Genomic DNA, 20,555 nt, shown 5'->3' with positions numbered 1-20,555 from the left:
AAGTACCACCTCCTGAAATGCCTTGATGTGCAATATTGTAAGTGGTGGTAATGATATTTATTTGCTATTTGTAACTTTTCTGGGGTTTGTAAATTTTTTGCAATAAAGAATTTCATTTAGTCATTTGATTGCATTTAACTAAAACTGCTTTGCAATTTTGTTTTCGAAAACAATTGCATTTTCACTGGAAAATTCGCATACTGTTCTGTGGAAATGGTGTTACTTGTAACCCGCAATACACTGCACGGAAAAATACAAGAACTGCAGTACTGAGGTTCTTCCATTGATTTTTATGGACTTGACATCAAAGACTTACATTCTGTACCAGAAATACAGTGACTTTACTGTATTCACTTTGGAATTTTCAGCCTTTGCTCTTTGATGACAAACACGGAGATATTGTTATGTAATGTTAGCTGCTAATGGAGGACTGCACAGGAAACCATGCGGCGAAAGGCTGAGAAGATCAGGGAAGGCTGTAGTGAGAGTGGATAGTGAGAGTGATGTCACTTTACAAATTTCATTTTGCGCAGCATGAATGTGATTTTTGGGTGGAGGGGGGCAGTTGATGGATGTCTCAAGGCAGGCAGAAATTGAGTGAAAAGTATCCTCTTTTATGTCAGCCACCGTACACCAATAATTACTTAAGACTCATTTCTGTCTGTGTGAAAACACATCGGATCTCATACCCAGTGTATGATTCTCTTTGCCCCGCTTGAAGAAAGCATTGTGTTGAGAATTTCAGTCATATTGTGTACACACAACTAAACATGTGTCCCTTCTTAAAGAATGTTGGGGTGGGGGGGGCAGTCTGCAGAACTTTTAATAATTATGATTAAATTTGAATGTCACAGGGCTAAGCGACTATATCAGAATTTAAATAGATAGAAATTTGGATATACAGTAATGCAGTCGGTCTCCCAGAAACATGCAGTAACCCCAATGCAGGTATGACACAGTTGTCTTTTGACTGGCATTGCGTAAATGTTACTTCCTGTGTGTCTCCTAGCAAGGTGAGCTCACAAGGGCATGTGGTGACATCATTTGTCTTGACATCCTGGACAGTGAGGATGCAGTGGGGTGACACTGCGGTCAGGCTGGCCAGCCGGGTTCTCACACCCCAAGGCCAGTGCACTCGTTCCTACTATTTTCCTCGGCAGGTTGAGCCTCTTGGAAATTACCTTGTATACACAATTATATCATGTTAATTGTGTTAATGTGACGAACAGATGGAGTGGGATGCTCTCCTACCCCACATGTGCGGGTTGGATAGGTTGAACAGACACACGTTGATCACCCTGATCGCGTTTTAATTTAGGATCTTGGTGGTTATAAAAATCACGATCGATTTGTGTTTCTCATTGATTGTGGCAGAATGATGGTTTTAAAGTTATGCCCTGATGCTCCCTATTTAGAATGTTAAATGCTGCTTTCCTACAAAGCAAGAACTGATTTTCAAGTATTTGAGAAGCGAGGGAGTGTATGTGTGTTGCCAGTTGTCCAGTGTCCTGTTGATCAAGCAGTGTAACAAAGGACTGACGGCCATGAAGCAGCCACATCTCACTGAGTGAGGTCAGGAAACAGGACTTTTAGTCAATAGTTGTCTCATCAAATAATTCCTCTCTCACAATGGCAAAAACAGAAAGGCTGAGTAATCCCGGTGGGGACAGTGTCATGCTAGCTGAAATTACATGGAGGCAAATTCTTTTGTATTCTCTATACAGGCGTCTGCCATTCCTAAGTCTGTCATTCAATGTTAAATTTCCAACCAGTAAACATATGGGCTTCTCTGTCCATTTTACAGCCACTTACCCTGGTCAGGGTCACTTGGACCCTATTCCAGATAAGACAAGGCTGGGGCACAGCCTAGACAGGATGCCAGTCCATCACAGGGCACAGACACTCAGTCAGTCTTTGTGAGTATTTTAGAGGCACTAATCAATCTAATTGCATATTTTTGTGTGGTAGGAGGAAACCAAGTGTCCCAGGGAAGAGATGCAGAAAAGACAACTGTGCCACACAATAAACATGCTTTATTTGCTATTTAGACAAGCACCCTGGAATGCTTCTCTTCACCAAGCCCATCTTAGGGGGGATTTTCAGTGCAGGGTCAGCTAATGTGCAGTGACCTTGGAGCTGGGGAGTTAGGGGCCTTGCTCAAAGGCCCGCAGACATGTAAGTGTTCCACCTGGGCTGGAGTTTGAGCTGATGATCTTCTGGTGAGAGGCACAGGGCCATATCTGCTAAGCCACTCACCATCCCCAGCCTCCACTGGGCCACCATGTCTGTCCTGAAGTAGGGTTTATGAATTTTGAAAAAATAACTATTAAATATTCTTTGTGTTTGACTCTTTAACTCTTGTCCATGTCAGGGACCCAGTGAACCTGAAGTCTCTCCCATGAAGCCCTGTGCAGGACTCAGGGAGCACTTTGGACAGGATGACACCATTATAATTAATTGCACTTTATGTAGATGATTAAACAGTTAGCTGATCCAATACTGTTATAGTCATCACTAATATTTCACAATGACAGTTACTGAGCACATGAGAGCTCTTAGCGCGGCTGTGTGGAGCTTCGATGTTCTCCTTGTGTTTTGATCCTTTCATACTGCTGCCATGGTTTCCTCCCACAGTTCAAAGACATGCAGTTAAGTGAATTGCATCTTTAAATGGGCACTTGTACATGGCGGTGGATGACTGGAATCCCATGCAAGATGCTCCTCTGCCTTGTGCCTTCTGCTCTATGGGATGGGGGGCAGACTCACTGTGACTCTGCACTGGATAAGCAGGTGGGTGATGGATAGATGAATGTTAAAGTGTGAATTCGTAGCATGGCGTCTCACCCAATAAAGGGTCTAGTTGGAGAAATTGGTGTTACTTCATATTTTATTTTTCTTTGTTATAGTTTCTTTAACTGGACCACTTCAGTACATTAAATAACAAATGCCAATCTACTTTAGATCTTGGCCAATAATCCTGACTCTATACACATTTATATAACTTTTGTAAGATCATATCAAAATACTGAGACTGACAACTTGCGGGAACTGCTTTCTTGAAGTCCTTTGGTCATCTGATGTAAGAAATAAATGTTAATTGCTTCTCAGGAATTTGTAAATGACCCTGAGTTATATTATGCTTTCAATACTGGTTGGCCAAACCGTATGACCACCGTAGATGTCAAGCTCCCTCACTTGGCATGACGTCACAAGTTTGTCAGATCGCTTTCGCTGGAAAACGGTTGGGTTACAGTCATCCAAATGGGGCCTACAGCTGAAAAAGCATATGGGTGAAACCTGAGCGAGGACACAGCGAGCAGACCGGGCCGGTCGTCACAGCAGGCCGGAGCCACATTATTCTACATCATCATTTCTAGTTTTTTCATGTCATCACATGGATCTTCAGCAGACCATTTATCATGCTGATACCGGTAAGCATGCTCATACTTATTTGGTGCCCCTGACAGAAGATAAGCTCCACCCCCCACACAGTCCAGCGCAAGACAATATAAAACGAAGGGCTTGTTTCTGAATAAAAGGCAAGTTTCTGTCATGCTTTTCCAGAAAATAAGGATGGAAAAACAATGCAAAAATAAATTAAACAAATCAGTAAAACATGGAGGAGTGTACATGTTAATTCTGCCCAAAAGTATATCAGAGTATTCCTAATGTTAAGGTGACCTTAAAGTTCTTTCCAGTTTGAAAAACAAAGCCACAATAATTCTTAAGTAAACAACCAGATGTCTTGGTCCTGCCTCCTCTAGGTGCTTAGACACACCTCCTCTACAGTCTGATTGCCTGCTGAAAAAAACAGCATAGACCAGCATAGCTGGTTATCAGCATGACCAGTATAATGCATACTGGTTATACCAACGTATATTGTGTTTTGGTGCTGGTGGACAAACATTATTAATGAAATATTGCTGCACTATCACCAAACCAGCACTAATTAGCACAGCACAGCATGGAAATCATTCTCTCTGCTGTTTTTTTCAGCTGGGAAATTAATGTATTAAGGTGCATTTTGGATATTATCCCAAAATTCAGCTGGACTTGCATATGACCATAATGATAACCTGCAACAACAGTTGTGCCCTTGAGAGGTAAAGTGGGCTATTCCACAAAAACAAAGTTTTGAGAAAATGAGCTCCAAAGTTGAATTTAAAAAAAAAATATGTGTGCCTATACCCTACAATTGGTATATATCATAGGTAGCACAAAGGTATGACTTAGATAATAACAACTTATTAACAACTTATTAATATTCAAAAAAAGGGGAAGGGGTCAAAAATGTGGGATAGCCCCCTTTCCCTCTCAAGGGCACAGTTAACAATAATATTCTGAAATAGGGCTGATAAATAATATATAAACAGCAAGGTTTCTGACAACAGCCTAGCTTTAACTTTGTTCAAACTAATGCGCTCCTTGTAGGCATCAAAGAGAACACCAATCAAATGACCACTCTGTAAAAGGTACCGATTAATGAGACTTAGCTCACTGTTTAAAAGGCACTCAGAAAGCATCATGGCACTGAGAGGTAATTAACGGGACACATGTTTATTTAAACCTCCACACGGAGCGTGAAGACAGGCTGGAGGAGGTACCACCTGGAGAGGCTGTGAGAGGCGGGCAGAGCCGTGATAGCAAAGGAGAAGGAGCTCCAGGCAGAGAAAGAGTGAACGGGGAAGAGTGCAGTTAGCGTTCTGTGAAATTCGCACCTGATATCACATGAACTCCTCATGTATTCCACTGCAACCCTAGAAACAAATAAGCTGCCATTTCCTTGGTTTATAATTAGCTGGTAATCAATGCTGGGTTCCTCGGCGGTGAGAAGGCAGCTGACCTTGCTTTGGGGGGCCATCACGGTGGGCTGAGATGTTGGAATTCACCTTAAACTCTCCTTAAACTACACTGCGCAGTTATCTGCACAGTTATCTCGGCCATGCTATCAGCTGCTACCTTCATCCCCATCCTATAATCAGCAGCAGTTTCTAGACACGTCATTTAACAAATGCAGTGTCCAGCGATATACTTCCCCAGCATAAGAGTAATTCGAAGATACAGTCGCTTTTTATTGTCTTACAAGCGAAGCCCAAGAGATCAAGGGTAAACTATTAATTGGAGGAATTCCAAGAAACAAATTCTAGTGTATCTGCAGCACCTGAGTCCCCCCAGACTGGCCCCCCAGATACATCATTATGCCCCCTGACATTTGTTATGGCAGCGTAAAGATAGAAACATGAAGCACTTGAGCGATAGTACGAATCTCCAAGTCAGCTTGTGATCCCCTGCCCACCCCCATGAATGCCTGCCCTGACCAATGGCCCTAGGCATTTCGGGAGCCCACCTAGAGTAGGCTGAACTCCCATTGTATTCCCAGGCTGCACACATTGGAAATGTTACCGATGACAATAAACCCAAACTTCCTTGAAATCAAAACACTGCCATGTCTATTATCGTTTTCTATTCTTTCCCCCCCCCCCAAGTTTGTCTATTAAGTTTTGCAAGAAGGGACAATCCCTACTAAGAGACTGCAGAACATTACAAACCCAGTGATAGTAAGAGGGAGGTAAGGATGATATCTGCTTCAGCAGTATTAGTCTCCATTCCAGAAGGATAGTGAATGGGATCATGTCTGATATCGTTTTCTGAATGATATAAACAGATAAAGGTAAAATTCTAAACCATAAAAGGACCGTCATTAGATGCCCTACAAACACAGTGTATCAAGCAGAGTTTGTCATTAAACTACAAAATCAGTGGCCGAAGGGTGGCATCTGCTCTTCTTGCTTATTACCTGATCCATTGTTAAGTTTAAAACCAATGACAGCTTCAATCAGACATGTTAAGCCTGTTTGAGATGGGGCTTATGGAGCTGCATTGGGGACGCTATCGCCATGTGTCTGGCTAACCTGCTGTTGATGTCTGGATTGGCTGCAGTGGGTTCTGCACATGACAAACTCTGATGCGTCGCTGCTCCGACTGCAGATTGCATGGATTTGATGGAACAGGGCAGCTGCTAGAGAGACACATTCCTTTGGCTTGCCCTGGTGCTCGGAACCAGCCTCTATGACACGGTCTTTCCTTAGCTTACATGCGCAAAGCCCCCCAAGGTCCAATTGCTCTGCGTTGTTTAGTTAGGTTCTGCTTCTTGGGCAACGTCAGTGGCAGTCAGTAATTACTGAAATATTATCACACATGATTTTTTAAAAACTTAATCATTATAAATCTTAGTACATTACATCTATCTATCTATCTAGATATCTATCTATCTATCTATCTATCTATCTATTGATCTAGCTATCTATCTGTTCATCTTCACACCATTGCTTTTGGTGACGGTTGCATCTCAGTTTGCTGCTTTATAATATAATTGAGGCCACAGAGATTAGTCATCAATGGGTCATTGATAAAATCAACACAAATTTATTGATAATTTTCCTTTGGAAATTGCTATGATTCTTTATGGGTCAAATTGCATTTTTCGTAACTGTGGGTTACCTGACCTCATCTTCTCCCGCCTGGACGAACAGAGAGCTCTGGCCCCCCCCCCCCCCCCCCCCGCAAGAGACCCCTATATGCCTACAGCCAAAAGCGCTTATTACTGACCTGGAAAGGCAGAGATATCTGTTAAGCAGATTTTGTCCACTTCTAAATCTGACATGATGTTCAATGACAGGAATTTGATGGCATGACAGGGAATCTTCTCCTGTATAACTTGAACATCCTTAAATCCTCCATTAATGAGCTAATACATATTTCAGATGATAGCGGAGGTATCGAATAGCAGTCAGCTATGAAATTATTCTGCATACTCACTAGGTTATACCTTATATGTTTTACCTTTATGATGTTACTTTAAATTGCTTTTTACGGCTTTGCAATGCACTAAATGTTTTTGTCAATTATTGTTATTAATAATAATAATAATAATAATAATAATAATAATAATACCTTTTTTTGCATAACACCTTTCGCACATACAGGTAGCTCAAAGTGCTTTACAGAAATGATAAAAAGGAAAAGAAGAATGAGATAACACTGAATAAAAAATCAATGAAAATTATCAGAGATAAATATAATAGAAAATAAGACAGTACAAAATAAATCATAGACATTAAATATAATGAGATAAAATAAGATTAAAGCAAAAGCAGATATATAATATACAATAAGTGTATGACGAGTAAACAGTGTCCCTGTATGTGGGTTTTTTTTTAAGCTGCATGTAACCTCCTAACGCTGACGCTCAGTTAATGTCTTACACTGAGTGTTCTTCCTAAAAAGCTTGGGATCAGAACCACACAAATATGGTGCAGGCAGGCTGGGAGCTGACCACACAGTGCTGCAGGTGGTAGTCCATTGTGCATTAGTGCGTGCTGTTTCTTTTTTTTTTTTAAACACTCATTGTTTCACACTAATTGTTTTAATGCTGAAGCTGTCCCTAGCGATATCGGTTGATTTTAAGCATTGCATCCTGCTCACTTTTTTGGGCTACTGAGGAAAACTGGTGGTGCAACACTGCCATTTCTATTTCACATGAAGAAGCAGGCTTTGGGACTGCTGTGAATCTTGAGGAGGAAGGACAGAGTCTGCTATCGTTTGGTGCAAACAGTCTCCGTACAGGGTGTGCAGGGAGGTGGGGGCAGAGCGGGTCGGTTTTGATCATCCATGGTTTGGGAATGAAATATGTCTTTTTTAATGTTATCCACCAGTTTACCTACAGTAGGTAGTTTGGGACGTTTATGAATTACAGGAAACACACTAATTATCTCCATTGCATTTCATTTAGTTCAAGACAACTTGATTGTAGAAATGACCATCACCTTTAGTTACGGTAAATAAAGTTAATGTCTTCCATTTTCCATCTTCATTCCTAACTCAAACAGACATAGAACTGCCATTCTCGTTAATAATAAAGGGTTATTACCATGACTGAATTCCCACGAGACTCTGGAACTTGGATGGCTCTCTTTCATGTTCTGATGCTCTGGGTCACGTAGCAATTAATCTCTCTTTTATACTGGAAAAAATGCAATGAGCTGCAGAGTTTTAATATTTAACTACATATTCTGCTATATCACATAGTGTAATATCTACATTACACCCAACCACCCACTCACGTCACTTAAATGAGGTGGATGATTTTCCAATAGTGTATAATTGTTTTCTCTTTTGACCAGTTCTGAGAAGCTCAGTGCCCCCACCTTTCTTGCGGGCAGCAGGTTCCTTGGGGGTGGCATCTTCCTTGGGGGTTGGCAACCTGACAGTTTGGGTCCCATGCAAGACCCATGTGTGAGATTTTTACCCAAATTATCCAGGTGTATAAGTAGGTGAAAACAATATGTCACTTTGGACAAAAGCACGGCCTAAGAGAGACGGCATCAGAGAGATTTTGCATTAATTTGAGAGCACGGTTAGTGGAAGTGCCTGTCGTGTCACTGGGATCTTACTTTGCTGTGGTCACACTTTGGCAGTGAATGACGCTAATCCATCCTTCAACATGGTACTGTTTACCTACTCCTGCTGACATGCTTGGTACTCCGGCCTTGGCCAGTCGACCTTCTGTTAAGTCCAGAACAGACATTCGTGCCACTCTCGTAGTATTTTTAGCTTTTGTCCAGGAAGGATCCGTGTGGGAAAAAGGCTTGGAGAGAGATGTTTTTAGGAGTCCAGGAAGGAGTGAAGATCCTGTAATGATACCATCTCTTCCTCTTCTCTTATTCACTTTCGCTTCTTCTGGTAGGAAAAGATGTTAATTAGGCCTAAAGATGATCTGTTTTCCAAATAAAGTAATACAGTTCAAATGTGTAAAATTAAAATGACATTAAGCAAATGATCAGAAAAGGAGAAGAGGAAGCGATAATAAATTTCTTAGACTGCTTACACTTGCGCGTTATATCTCTTAAAGAAGATGTAAATACGCACCTGTTGAAGAGGACACATTATACGGCTCTAGATCAACTTTCAGTTTTGTATGGGAAATGGCACCTCTAGATCTTCCCCAATAACTTCCCAAAAGGGGTTTTTTTATTTCTTGTAATAATGCAGCAAGTGATTCATTCATTGACATATAGGGTCATAGAAAGGGAACTGCTGCATTCAGGGGCATTGATAGACACTTGTTTAGGGCAGCGCAGGTGAACACAGCGGGAGAGTTGAACACGACGTTGTGAGTGTGTGTGTCTGTGAGGGAGAGAGACCCACAGGTCCTGCTCTTTCTATTCGTTCACAGGGTGGTGGTGATTAAGCAGACGTGATGTTAATGGTGGCTGGAGGGTGTTTTCCCTGTGTGTGGCAGAAGATGGGAAGCATGTTTCTCCTCCAGGCAGGGTAAACACAGGCAGTAAGGGGGTCCTGATGGCTTTAAGCGGCCTCCTTATCTGACACGGCTTTTCTGAGCGGGGCTCATTTTCCCCTCTTGCTTTTAATTTATGTGGCTTTATCAGTCTGCCTCTATCTGTATCAATCATTCAGATGTTTATTTTTAGCAGGATGTAGCTTACTGTGCGTTCCTGGGGGCTTGGCCAATAACAGCCCTCAATTGGGTCGGCAGAGGCACCCTGGGACTGTTCTTGAAAAATAACACTCGCACCCCCCTCCCACCTCCATTTCCTCGTCCCCTCGCATCAAACCCCCCGATTCCTGGCCCACAGCCCTATGCTAATGAGTGTCAATCTGGGTTCCAGGGCTATCTTACAGCAGACACCTCTTCTGACTAACGCAGGGCCCAAATCAACACGCATTATGAGCCGGTTACAAAACTGACGTTGAAACACAACCCTCCCTTCACAACCCACCCACCGCCCCCTAACAAGTTTCCGAAAAGAGATGTGCGTTTATATTCTTCAGTTCCGGAACTTTGGATAACAATGAGCGCACAATGGAGGATCTTCTAGTTGGAGCTTCTTCCACTCTGCAGATGTTCTCTTTCTCTGCTTTGAGTGTAGAAGAACTTGGATGTTCTAGAACACATATTGGTGATCTCATTACCTACCACAAAAAAAAAACCATGAAACTTTTATTGTGCGCAGAACAGATTGAGACATCATTAGATAGTGAATATGACACCAGAATATCCCGTGCTCCTGCGCACCTTCGATCCTCGATTCGAGAGTTCTGGGGACAGTAACTGCAAACACGTCACGCTTCTATTCTGGCCAACCGGTTGTGACAGCCGGATGGCAATGGGGGTGGTATTCTGGAGGTGGGGGTGGGTAGAGTAAATCAGCAGGAAGAAGTGGAGAGGGGGGTCTCCCATTTCATAGGAGACTGATAGCTGAGAGGACAGAGACACAGGAAGAAGGCTGGTTGAGGTATTTAGGGTTAGGTGCCAACCCAGGCAGTGCTGCCATTCCGCATTCCAGCAGATCAACACCGTGGGGTTCGCTTTCACTCCTTATCCATTCTGTTATTACCTACCTTCTTGCACCATCAGCCATTATTTTATCTATCGCTGGACTATGCTGATCTCCCTCCATTTCTCTGTCTTCAAGAACTACTTACAACTACTTACAGGCTACAGACAGATAGGGATGCGCTTTGATTCAGTGAGTACGGCCGTTTATTTTGAACTTTTGATCTCAGAATTGTGCAACTGATAAAACTGAAAAGTGACAGTGAAAAATTACTCATATTTTAAACCAACTCGCCAGAATATGTTGGGCTTTCTGTTCTAGTTGGCCTTGTTGTTATAAACAAATGTTTGTTTTTTTTAATCAAATTGTATTGCTTAAAAGTAAACGAGAAATAAAAAAAACAAATGCAAAAAATATTTTCCTTTTTTTGTTGAGTACTGTTTGGGGGGGGGGGGGGTACGATGATATGACCATTCCACATGGTGGCTGTTGGGTGTAAAACTGCCAAGGCGTGACATATGGAAATGATGACCCTCCAAGATACAAGACGAGGCCACAAGCATTTTACTTCAGTACTTGTACTCAAGCACTTAAACAGATCATTGTTTCCACTCTGATCCTGAGCTTCACACCTCTGGCAATAGCCCAACTGGCAGTGAGGGCCTAATCTGGGCTATAGCCCAAGGATTGAGTCAAAAGACTAGGGGTCACTGGAGACCCCCTGAGTGAGAGTGCAGCTTACTGTGGCAGGGCGCGAGGCTGGATGTTCCTCATGTTTCAGAAGCATGAAATGGGAACAGGGACAAAAGAGACATAGTTCCAGATTGGGTTATATACGCCTATAACATCGAGACATTCATCTGTGCTCCATAACCACTTAGCTATTACCGGGTCATGGTGAGCCTGGAGCCCGTGCCAAGAGGCCCAGGGGTCCTGGGTAAGATGCCAGTACATCGCTGGGTAAACACTCACCCACTAAAGGTAATTAAGAGACACCCACTGAGACGCCTTTATGTTTTTGGATTGCAGGAGAAAACCAGAGCGTGCGAATCAAACCCCGATGCTAAGCACAACACCATGTGATGCTGCAGCAGCACCCAACTCCTTTTATCCTTTGTATGACCAAAACTTTCAATCTACTGAGAAAATTTTATTAATTTAAAATACCCTTTTAGTGATGTAATGCGTCAGATAGAAGGCTTTATAGCTAGCAGTTCTATAATGGAGAACTTCACCATTTCCCTAGACAAACTATTGGTATATCACTACCCATACAAAGAGCACATATTGTATTTCAGAGCATACCTCATTGTGGACTATTAAACCACTTCCCTACGCAAACCATCTGTAACTCTATTGGCACATCACTCCCCATGTAAAGGGCTCCCATTGTTCTTCATAGTACTGTATACCTCATTGTCAATACTAAATGTTTAAGAGGTAGAGCTGTCAATCACTTTAGTGATTATATTGCAGCTTGATGATAAGTGACTGATCATTTATGCGGCTGATCATCTGTGTGACTGATCATTTGTGCTTATGCTTGTGTTTTCTGCGTCTGATTTTTGTGGCTGTCCGCCCAATCTAATACTGTAATACTGCAGTGGCCCCCGCAGTGGCCCCTGTCTGACCTACAAATAGAGGACTGATGCTCTTCCATTTCACATTCTTGCCAATGGCCTGGCAGTGACCAGGTAAGTGTGAAGTCATCATTCACGTCATTTGAGTCATTCCTTACAGTGCAGTTAACCAATTCTTCCTGATTCACAACACGTTCAGCCTCTAACTGCTCTAAGACTGTAATCTAGTCTCATCCCTCCTACCATTAAATTGCCATATGACTTAATCCATCTGAGGCCATACTGAAATGAAGTGTGTCGAGATTTTAAAAACATGTGTATGTTGCTCCTCTCAACCAAAATATTGATACACTGTTGGACCACTGGTGAACCTGTCCTGGTGTCAGCAAGATCAATGTTATATCCAATGTGATCCGTGCCATTTTCGGCAGCAGATACTTAACACAGACAAACGCTGCAAGCAAACCCCATCCGAGCAGCAGCTAAGCATCACTGCATACGACTAGAAACTGTCTCTGGTTCTTTTTCTCCTTTAAAACCTAAACCCAAGCCCTGCTTATGACTAGCTGAGTAATCTGTCTAAATATAGCCCCCTGTGCTTAGGCCTCAGTTATGGCTAAGCCTCAGCTGTCAATCGCCATGGCAGTGCAAAATTACTATGATGTGACTCTGTGCTCATGCTATGTTTCCCATTGGCTTATACACTATCCCATGGTGAAAGGGTACTGACTTTTCTGCATAGGTCTGCTACAGTTAATCTCATCATATTTAGAAAAATGATGTAAATGTCTTTATGCATTCCTGTGTTCCTACTTTGCATTGTCCGTAATACTTAACTGTGTTCAAGATAATTTCACCATCTCTCCATCTTGCATAAGGGCACAGCCAGTACAGGGTAGTAGTGAGACTGGGCCCTATCCCAGAAAGACATGGGACCAATGCAGAAGACATCTTGCACTGGAGATCACATAATCGCATCCTAAGGGTAATTAGGCTAACTAATCTGCAGAGGAAACCGCTGACAATAGAGAGAAAACCTGTAAATTCCAAATTCCACGGTCAGGGACAGAACTTGAATCCCACCAGGCCACAGGTGTTCAAGGTAAGTCATATACAGTGCCTAGGTGCAAATAGTTGGCTACAGTTATATCATATATTAATCCAGTGTTCTTTTCAGAGGTGCACGCTTTACACCGTTAATTAATCTTTAGTCTTTCTACTAGAAGCATCATGAATCATTTTTAACTGGGAAGAGGCAGATGCTGCGTCAGGTGTACATAACTCTTCTCAGGACTGTCATCTTGATGCACCTCCATGGTGCTGTAATATGTTCCATTGCTCAGGGAAGAAGAAGCCGGGGGTCAGAGGTCTCAGATGTTCTTGAATCCCCGTGTGGTGTTCAGAATGGTCTTTTTGTGCATGTATGTGTGACCTGTCCATTCACAAGCAGAAACGGTGAGACCTAGAAGATGGAGGTCCTGTCCCACTACCTTCGCCTGAAAGAACCCTCTATCCCTTTCTGCCACTTGTTGACATATAGTCACCTCTGCTGACGTAAATAGTTTCTAGCCTATCTGTGTGCGTGTGTGTGTGTCTGTGTGTGTGTGTGTGTGCATGTTTGCGTGTGTCTCTATGTGTGGTTCTGTCAGCTCAGGTCACGGTGATGGCGTGAGCCCTAGAGGGCTGCAGGCCTGCAGGGTGGACTTATGCTCATCAGCAGCATTAGGCCATGCTGAGGTGATGTTTGACCCCCTGGGAGAAGAGGGACCTTGCCTGGACCATCACCAGGTCAGAAGAAGATCACAAGTACCACCCACATTATATCAATCACTTCTGAAATTGGGGGGCCTTCTTTTATGCTTATAGTACGTGTCACTTTGGGCCTATTAAGTCTTCTCACAATAGAGTAACCCCCCTGAAATGGAGGGGTGAGCGAAGAACAAAGAATCTTTCTGTTATTTTTTCCCCTCCACAATGCACCTGTGCAAGGAGCTTAATTATATCCCAGAACAGGGGTATTATGGTAAAACCACAGGGGTATTATGGTAAAACCACAGGGGTGAGATGCAGCAACAATGAGCATCAACGGAACCATGATTCTGGCAACTTGGGAATGTAACGTGACAAAGGGCGCCCTTCACACAAGGGCTGGTGTGGTGGAAGGGCTGACAGGCTCCTCCCTCTAGAGGTTAACCTTCCGGTTAAGATCACATGGTAAAACTAGGGCATGGGGAAGACCGAGATGAAGACCAGATGAAGGGAGGGATGTACAGACCAACAGGGAGAGTTAGGGACGGCAACTGCACAATAAACAAAAAGACAAAGAGAACAGAAAAGACCTACAAAGCTTTCTACTTAGCAAGAATAGCACAATGACAATAAGGAGGAAACTCTAGATGACTGCATATTCATCCAAAAACTGGAAGGCTGTAGACGTTACACCAACAAGGTTTTGAGCTGTCCACGTAAGCGACTCAGTTGGTCATATCTATAAATGTTCATTTGGGCCAGGTGGCTCTTTGGACTCCTCGAGCTACACAGAAGTATTTCTATTTGATTCTAATGAATGTATTTACGCAAGTTGTATGCATCGTACTCAGGGAACCATCAAGAGAAGGTGTCTATGGCATTGACCAGAGGTTCAGGTCCAAAAAGTAAAAATCAAGATCAAGATTTTGTTTAAACCAACCAGCTGAGTATTTTATGACTGAGACTATTGATACTGAACTGGTTGATTGAAACTAAATCTTGTTCTGGATTTTCACTTCCTGGCCACGAACCATCTACCTCTGGGATTAACCTTTGTCTGCCCCATTTATAGAGAAGCTCTGTAGCAGACCTTGATGACTCCCATTTTTCCTATTATTACCCATCCTTGGCCACCTCTCTTGTTTTACTAATTAAAAGTAACATCCACCCCCTAACATTGACTTGTTACGTCAGATGGAATCAACTTTGTGTCAGGGGGCCTGAGGCTTGTTGGCTCTAACGAGCCTAAGATTCTAATTAGACACCAAAAAGGGAGGACGTGGTGGAAAGAGCCCCACTGTGATTTTTGTCGCCTTGAGGCTGACGATATTTATATACCGTTCATCCTAAACATTGTGGAGGTGAGACAAGCATGTCTCTGGTCCCAGGCTAGTCTGTTCTTCTCATCACAGTCAAAATCAGCCTGGGATTGTGATGTCACTCACTGGTGTGCTTAAACCAGAATCAGTCTTGCAATGGAAACACTGCATTTTCTTCATTTTGGGTTGTGTATGGGCATGCATGCTTTTACTGATAATAAAGTTGTCGCATAAATTTCTTGAGCTTGAATTAATATTTGTGTTGCTAGAAAATGGTGATACCTTCCTACATTTGATTATCCTGGCTAAGTCTAAATAACTTAAATTAGACTGAGAGAATCCATTATCCATCCATCCATCTTCTGTAGATGTTTGTCCTATTCAGGGTGCTGGGGAGTCTGGAGCCTATCCTGGAGACTACGGGCGCAAGGCAGGGAACCACCCAGATGGGAACATGGAGAGAATCCATTAACAACAACAACAATAATAATAATAATAATAATAATAATAATAATAATAATAATAATAGCTAACACTTTATTGATCCCATTGGAGAAATTCTCTTTAAGCTTCCCCCAACTTGCTCTTTGTAGAGTGGCCTGGCTGTGAAGAGGTGCCACCTGTTGCGGTGCCCAGGGGGGTGGGTCAAGGGTCTTTCTCAAGGACCTGCAGACGTGTCGAAGCCGGGTTTGAACCAGCGGCCCTCCGATCCCAGGCACACAAGCTTGGCCCACTGAGCTCTGTAGCTTCTGAAAATACATGCACTTCTCCGTGAATGAGCAGTCTCGTATGAAGAGCTTTTTATGTTTTTTGGAGGATCGCATACCTTTGCAGAACTTGTGTTAAAGCTGGAAAACCAGACACAAACAGACCTTCAGCCATCCGACAAAAGAGCTCTGCACTTTGTACTTTAATTTGTCATTGTCTTTTGCAGTTGTTCCCCTGTGAGCTGCACTTGTCATTTATGTGAATCATCCCTGAAAAGGCTGTTCTGACAAAAACTGCCACAGTGCCTCAACCAGACAATAGATGGGGGTGGGGGACGTCAAACACATCAGGATATCGATTGTGATGATATCCAAGCGGGCATGGGACAGCAAGGGCTGGCACCTCGCGGTTTGTTGGAAGTGACATGGCACCGACTTGGGCCACATCATAGCAGACAGAGAGCTGAAGCGTGAGAAGAGATGGCCGACTCATGAGGGACTTGTGTCAGTAACGCATTCGATGACATAAGTGGTGTCACTGAAGCTTTGTGTTAGCAGGAGATCGGCAATCCTCAGGAGGTGAGCGGCAATCCTCAGGAGGTGAGCGGCAATCCTCAGGAGGTGAGCGGCAATCCTCAGGAGGTGAGCGGTAATCCTCAGGAGGTGAGCGGCAATCCTCAGGAGGTGAGCGGCAATCCTCAGGAGGTGAGCGGCAATCCTCAGGAGGTGAGCGGTAATCCTCAGGAGGTGAGCGGCAATCCTCAGGAGGTGAGCGGTAATCCTCAGGAGGTGAGCGGCAATCCTCAGGAGGTGAGCGGTAATCCTCAGGAGGTGAGCGGTAATCCTCAGGAGGTGAGCGGCAATCCTCAGGAGGTGAGCGGTAATCCTCAGGAGGTGAGCGGCAATCCTCAGGAGGTGAGCGGCAATCCTCAGGAGGTGAGCGGCAATCCTCAGGAGGTGAGCGGCAATCCTCCTGTCTGATCTCAGCAGACATTCAGACTTTCTCCTGCTGGTGTCTTCCAACTTGCTCAGACATGAGGCAGCGATGATAGCAAGCAGACCAGTGAACTCCGCCTTAGTAGGAAGGTAGGAGAGCCGCTTGAGCAGAACAACAGCTCAGCACCGGTGGCCTGACCTTCTCAGGACCCTCTCCATCCCCTGCACCGTTCACTTTTGGAACTAAATTACATTTACATGTAGGTGATGCAAACTGTTGCGAATTTGTGCAAACAAAAGACAGCATGAAGACATAAGATAAAACCAAGAAATTTCACAGAATAAAACAAAGCACGTTCTATGACTGGAAGGGTTAGGGTTAGGGTTAGGGTTAGGGTGGGTGGGACCTTTGCCTCACATCTCTCATGCTTGGGTTTTGAATCTCTCTGCACTCTGTGTGTGTGGAGTTTGCTCCCTGTATCATGCAAGGTTCTCCTGGGTACTCTAGGTTCCTCTTACAGTGCAAAGTTATGCAGTTACCTGAACTGGTGACTCTTAATTGCTCAGACTGTGAGCCATGGGATGGACTGGCATCCTATCCAGGGTGTTCCTGCCTTGTGCCCTGTGCTGCTATGGATAGTCTCTGCCCTCCCCATGTCCCTGTATAGGAGATAAGGTTGGATGGTCTATGTGTCACACTATCATAGTTATAAAAGCTGCTTGGTACTGTATGGAATAACCGTCAGTCTTTTTTTACCTGACAGTCAGTTGATTGTAATTGTGGTTTAAGCAACCAGGAGTATTCAGATAGATGGTATTCATAGCTTGAGCTAATATCGGAAAAAATTCATCACAGCGTCTTAAAGCACTTATGTAAGTTGCTCTGGCTAAGGGCGTCTGCCAAATACTGTAAATGTAAATGTAAATGTAAGAATAACTCGACTAAGCTGACTCATGTTGTAATGACTGTTTATCTCATTTTAGGCTACATTTAATTAATTACCCAAGATAAAACAATGGAATTTCATACACAAAGGTAATCTGGGGGCGGCATGGTGGTGCAGTGGTTAGCACTGTCGCCTCACACCTCTGGGACCCGGGTTCGAGTCTCCGCCTGGGTCACGTGTGTGCGGAGTTTGCATGTTCTCCCCGTGTCGTCGTGGGGTTTCCTCCGGGTACTCCGGTTTCCCCCCACAGTCCAAAAACATGCTGAGGCTAATTGGAGTTGCTGAATTGCCCATAGGTGTGCATGTGTGAGTGAATGGTGTGTGAGTGTGCCCTGCGATGGGCTGGCCCCCCATCCTGGGTTGTTCCCTGCCTCGTGCCCATTGATTCCGGGATAGGCTCCGGACCCCCCACGACCCAATAGGATAAGCGGTTTGGAAAATGGATGGATGGATGGAAGGTAATCTGAAGGATTAAAAAAAAATCTGATGTAATGTATGTTTCCTTAATGTGATATTACCTTATCACGTATTGTAAATTCAATGTTTAATTTTAATTCCTAGAGGAAGAATGGAGATACAAACCTTAAAACACAATTCCTCACTATTCTGTTATAATCCCTCTTCTGTAAGGATGCAGATGATTTATGTTCCATGTTTATTAATTTGTGATTGGTTTTGAATAGACAGGTTTCCAATGCCTGTTTTAGGCAATAAGCATATATGGTAAATATGCATTATGTATATTGTGGTGTCTAAGTAGAAGGTATTAATGGTTGATTGATAGTTTAATGTGGATTTTGTGGCACTTCGTGTTGCTGTGTAGAATGTTGCCTGCAATTAGAATGAAAATTATGGCAACGGGGCACATGAGCGAAGGACGGACAGAACATGCTAACATGCTAACAAGCTCTGACTGTTTATTTACATAGGTTTGGTTATTTTGAGAAAGGCCTTTGCAGTGGAAGAGGATCAGTCACTGACATCAGAGCTTAGTCACAAGTGGGGAGGAGGGGGCATGCTGGGGGGAAGGGGAGTGGGAAGAGAGGAGAGCACATGAGAAAGATGGCAGCGTAAGCACTACTGCAGTAGGAAGACGAGGGCAGTGTGTTTGTCAGTGTCGAAACTGGGCACCTCCTTGCTGAAAATGACAGTAAGTCTAAAGGAAAAAGTGAGACAGAAAGAGAAGACCCCCCCCACAGTGGAAATGCGGAAATGAAAGAATGATTCTTCTGGATATAATGCTAACCTTGGGGGTGGCACAGTGGGAGTTAGCATTGTTGTCTCTCTTCTGGTACCAGGGTTCAAGTCCCCACCATGTCTCCATGTGTGTGGAGTTTGCATGTTCTTCCTGTGTCATTGTGGTGTTTCCTCTGGGTTCCCCGGTTTCCCCCCACAGTCCAAAAACATGATGAGATTGCTTGGCATTACCAGTTTGCCCATAGGTGTGAGTGAAAGGTATGTGTGCCCTGTGATGGGCTGGCACCCCCTCCTGGGTTATTCCAAGTCTCATGCCCATGACGTCAGAGATAGCCTCTGCATCCCCCTCCATGGCCCTGTATAGCATAAATGGTTTTGGAAAATGGGCAGATGGATTCTAACCTCATTATCTGGGACGTTTTCACTGTCTTGTTGAAAGTGTATTGTACTGAAGACTGATTCTGTTTGGTAATTGAGGTATTAATTGAATTATGAGACTCCAAAGTGTTTAGATATAAATCTATTATGAGTCCAGTTTACGTTAAAAGGGGCTGTTTGAGTACATTTTTATCATTTATCGGCGTCTATCCATCGATTCATCCAACAGCTCCCCTAGTACAGGGTCACAGATAACGAGCAAAGTGCGCAAAGCATTTCAAATATGAAGATGACATCAAAAGAGAAGTAGAGGAGATTGTGTTGGTGTGGCTGCAGGAGGAGGAGCTCAGGCTGGGAGTGACAGACAGCTGCCAGCTGCTGTAGCCCTGCTCTGCTCAATATAAGCTTTCTAATTGCTCAGAAAATTAGAAGCAACACTGATTGCACATGACATGAGCTGACATTACAGTGATACTGTGATGTCTAATATGCCCCCCCACCTCTGTGCCCCGTGGTCCCAGTCTCTGCCCCCCCCCCCCCCCAATGCCGTACCATCCCTGTTGACCACAGTTCTGCCCCTGGTGACCGTCGGGTGCCCTGTGCTTCTTCAACCTGTCCACTGTGTGGATGTCCCAAAGTTCAGCCCTGTCACTCCGGGGCGTCGTGTCCGGGCGCCGCTCGGTGCCACTCCTCATCTGTCAGCCCAGCTGCTTATGATCCGTGTCCCTGCCCTCCCCTCCCCTCCAAACACAAAGCACACATCTGCAGTTGTATGCGAATGAGCGAACAGATGCGTACACGCGTGTACAGGGCGTGTGAATCCCCGCCTGCGTCCCTGGCTGGGCCATGTGGCCCCTCAGCGTCGTCGCGGATGATGAGCAGGCAGGCAGTCAGGCGTGTGGCAAGTGGGCACCCAGGTCTGCCACAACTCCCCCCCCCAGATGATGCTTCCTCATCTGAGCCCTGGACAGACCTCTAGGGCTCTTAATCTTTATTTGATTTCAGGTGAAAATCTGCAGATCCCCAACCAGAACTTTCTACCCAACAACAATAGCAGAGGGGAGGAGATGAAGATTCCATAGAGAAACATCCCCATCTCTTTTGCTGTGATTGTGTTTGAATGTCTTACATCATGCAATGCATCAAGTTTTTTTTTTTTTTTTTTATTTGACCTAATAATTATGCACAAATTATCTGACTGTTTCTAACCTGCTCTGTGTTCTTCTGAAATGAACAGAAAACAGCACAGAAGGCAGCATGCAGATATCTGACCCATGTGGATCGATGATTGAAACTGAGAATCAGCTCAGGCTTTCCAGGCTAAAGAAAGTATCACCTCTCCTTCTGATGAAGTACATCAATGGGTCACCATTGATCGATTGCC

The 20,555-nt window shown here is 44.0% G+C and overlaps 1 long non-coding RNA gene across 1 annotated transcript; it reads left to right on the top strand.

The window, feature by feature from the left end:
* Nucleotides 1-10,338: 10,338 nt before the first annotated feature.
* Nucleotides 10,339-17,011, top strand: LOC125743177 (uncharacterized). Its single transcript, XR_007398300.1, has 3 exons — nt 10,339-10,550; nt 11,388-16,439; nt 16,629-17,011. It is a non-coding gene; the product is annotated as an uncharacterized LOC125743177 (long non-coding RNA).
* Nucleotides 17,012-20,555: the final 3,544 nt, after the last annotated feature.

This window comes from Brienomyrus brachyistius, chromosome 5 (assembly GCF_023856365.1).
Source record: "Brienomyrus brachyistius isolate T26 chromosome 5, BBRACH_0.4, whole genome shotgun sequence".
Lineage (NCBI taxonomy): Eukaryota > Metazoa > Chordata > Actinopteri > Osteoglossiformes > Mormyridae > Brienomyrus > Brienomyrus brachyistius.
This window is presented reverse-complemented; position numbering and strand designations above follow the sequence as displayed.